The 3712-nt window shown below is 39.1% G+C and overlaps 1 non-coding gene across 1 annotated transcript; it reads right to left on the bottom strand.

The window, feature by feature from the left end:
• Positions 1-3589: 3589 nt before the first annotated feature.
• TRNAE-UUC (transfer RNA glutamic acid (anticodon UUC)) lies at positions 3590-3661 on the bottom strand. The gene has a single exon. It is a non-coding gene; the product is annotated as a tRNA-Glu (tRNA).
• Positions 3662-3712: the final 51 nt, after the last annotated feature.

A 3712-nucleotide genomic window follows, 5' to 3' on the forward strand; every position in this document is an offset into this window, starting at 1 on the left:
TAGTACACCGCCATGCTCTAGATTTGTGAATGGGGACTGCTTTTAGCCTTATGAACCACTTGGTTTCTGTTAAACCAAATAGCCCATGCAGTAACAAAGAGGGTCTCAAGGTCATTCAGAGAGCCAGCATCTAATATTTCCAAGGCTAAGTCCACAAAACTCCTGTTCACAGCCAATAGATTTATTGGACAATCCTGCCAATTCCACCAAACCTTACATAGCTTTCTACAATAAATTAAGGCATGGCTAGCACTTTCTACAGCCTTTTCACAGAGAGGACAATTAGCTTCCACATTTGAACCTCTCTTTGCCAAATTTAGCCTAGTGGGTAGCCCATCCATACAAGCCCTCCAAGCAAATATTCTAACTTTGGTAGGGAGCTTGATTTGCCAAACCTTTTTCCATAAGCGAGTCCTAGGATCCCCAATTGAATACTCACCCCCCTCAGAATTTTCCACCATATGAAGCGTAACATAATATGCACTCCTGACAGTGAATATTCCTCGTTTGTTTCCAAACCAAATTATGCTATCTTCCGGCAAATTATAGTTGAGGGGAATGTTAAGGATGGTTTCAGCCTCAAAAGGAAGGAAAAACCTCCTAACCATATCCACTTTCCAGTGCCTTGTTTCTTCATCGATTAGTGATAACACCATTGGAAAATCTCCAATATCTTGCAGGGGGGAGCAAACTTTGTAGTGGGATTGGGCAGCCACTTGTCTTCCCAAATATGTATCATCTTTCCATTACCGACCCTCCACCTTATACCCTTCCGAATAACCTCCAAGCTATTATAAATGCTTCTCCATGCATAAGAAGGGCTACATCCAAGCTTTGCACCCAAAATATCATTAAAAGGAAAGTACCTAGCCTTGTAGATTCTTGCAATCAGCGAGTTTGGATTCGTCATAATTCGCCATGCCTACTTCGTAAGCATTGCTAAGTTGAAGGCTTGTAAATTGCGAAAACCCATACCACCATCCGATTTTGATTTGCACATTTTCCTCCAGCCGACCCAAGCCATTTTTGCTTCTTGATCTTTCTGACCCCACCAAAAATTCCTCTCCATTCTTTCCAAGTCTTCACAGAGTCCTTTTGGTAGTTGGAAGCAACTCATAGTATAAGTAGGGATTGCCTGCGTGACTGCTTTAATCAAAATTTCCTTTCCCCCTACAGAAAGCATTTTTTCTTTCCACCCAGAGAGCTTTTTTCCAACATTCTCCTTAATTTCTGCAAAAACTTGATTCTTGGACCTGCCTATTACTGATGGGAGCCCAAGATATTTTCCTTGCCTTGATTCTTGCATTGGCCCTAGAATTTCTAAGACCTCTTCTCTTGTTTCAATCGGGGTATTCTGGCTAAAGGTCACCGAAGACTTGTCCATGTTGATCTTTTGCCCCGATGCAGCCTCAAAAAGCTCTAGGATTTCAACAAACTTGCTGACCTCCTCCCTCTCAGCCTTACAGAAAAACAGACTATCATCCGCAAAGAATAAATGCGTTACTCTAGGGCAACCCCTACAAATGGACACTCCATTAAGAAGATTTCTATTACTTGCATCAGCTATAAGGGCAGAAAAAGCTTCCATACAGAGAAGGAAAAGATAGGACGATAATGGATCGCCTTGTCAAAGTCCTCTAGTTGGAGAAATTCGCCCATGAGCTTCCCATTAATCAACACCGAGTATGTTACTGTTGTTATGCACTTCATCACCCATCCAATCCATTTCTCATGGAAACCCAACCTCCTCATCACCTTCTCAATGAAAATCCACTCAACTCTGTCATACACCTTGCTCATGTCAAGCTTGACTGCCATGTAGCCATTCTTCCCACTCTTTTTGTGATCCAAATAGTGCATTAACTCAAAGGCAATAAGCACATTGTCTGTGATTAACCTCTCAGGTAGAAAGGCGCTTTGATTTTCAAATGATGCAAATGATGCAAATGATTTTCAAATAAGCACATTGTCTGTAATTAACCTCTCGTGATGCAAATGATGTCCATGTATTTCATGGGTTTATAATACGAGAACATAATTCTCAAGATAACCCTCAATGAGTTTTTTATAAGATGATTGCCATGGTCCTTTTTGCCACAGTAACATTTTACCATGATATTTTTTCTTTGCCAAGTGTTGATAATCTTGGGCTCTTTTTCTTTTTGATAAAGTAGTGCCAATGAAAATTGGGTTTTGGATATTATCAGTGGGAGTTGGATTTTTTGACATTACCAATGAAGATTGAGTTTTGATTTTGCCAATGAAAATTGGGTTTTGATGTTGCCAATAAGAATTGGGTTTTGATATTGCCAATGTGAATTGAGCTTTGAATATTGTCAGTGGGAACTGAGCTTTTTAACATTGCTAATGAAGATTGGGCTTTGATGTTGCCAATGTGAATTGGGCTTTGGATAGATAAATTACCATGGGTTTAAATCATGGGTTTTTATTATGGATTTAAATTCCATTGATAAAATTATTTTGCCATAGACTTGAATCATAGGCTTTTCAAATATTGCCACGGATAAGTTTTCTTGGATTTTAAATAGAATATGGTGTGTGCATTTGAAAGTAAATAGGTGATATTTAAATAAAATTAGGTGTAATAAAAAAGTATCCTAACAAGGCCTATATTCCCGGGGTAGAATCAGCCCAACAGAGATTTGATGAACTGACCCTCGTCATGAAAGGAGGCTAGCTAATAGCACTCTGCCATGTCCAAGGGAATGGCATGCACAATAACTCTATCTTCAGAAAGAGGGAAAGGAGGGAGCTAAAATTCCAAATTCATCCTTAATTAAAAGGTCAAACCAAAAAATATCAAGGAGACCTAGTTTGAAGGAACTGAGAGCACCAGTATTCAACCCAATGGGCAAGTTCAAGCACAATTGGAAAGGCACTTACCCTATCAAGGCTGGTTGAAAACCCATTAAGCTTGTCTAAGAAAAATTTTGGGATAGCTTGTTAGACTAAAGACCCATCAGGATAATCTAGGCACTAATTGGAGCTTAAAAAGTAAAATAAAAAATTGTTGGGTCGAAAACCCACTAGAATGGCATAGGGAAAAGTTAGAGCACAAGAAATGCGTAATATGAGCAACTCAAGACCATCTTATCATGAGGAGTGCAATGTACCTTAAATAGGAAGAAATTTGTATAGCCCATAAACATGGATTGAATGAAAGAGCAACATGTATATAAGCCTGTAGTGCCTAAATTGAAAACCCATCAAACAAAAAGTAAACTTGCTGGGTTAAAATAACTTAATCAAAAGTTGGCGCACAACAAATGAGTCAAGTGAAAAAAAAAAAAGATGAATAATGGGCATGGACAGATGGACTGTTTTACAAGATGTCGTTTCAAGAATTAATAATGGACAGGGACTGTTTTACTTTTATTGGAGAGAGTGAAAATGGGGTACAATTGTACAGGCATTGGGAAGGATGAAAAACCAAGCAAGGAAAAAAAAAAAAAGAGCTGTGGAGGAGAGAGGTGGTGAGACCTCACAGTCACAGGTACACGCGACAAAAGTTAAAGGCAGAAACAAACAGTAAAGTAATATGTCAGGGTTTCAAAAATATACAAAAATATTCCGTTGCCGGGAATCGAACCCGGGTCTCCTGGGTGAAAGCCAGATATCCTAACCGCTGGACGACAACGGATTTGTGTTTTATTTATTCAAAACTTTAAACTTATTGCATACTCTGTAAGCC

This window comes from Quercus suber, unplaced genomic scaffold (assembly GCF_002906115.3).
Source record: "Quercus suber isolate HL8 unplaced genomic scaffold, Cork oak 2.0 scaffold_43, whole genome shotgun sequence".
Taxonomy (NCBI): Eukaryota; Viridiplantae; Streptophyta; class Magnoliopsida; order Fagales; family Fagaceae; genus Quercus; species Quercus suber.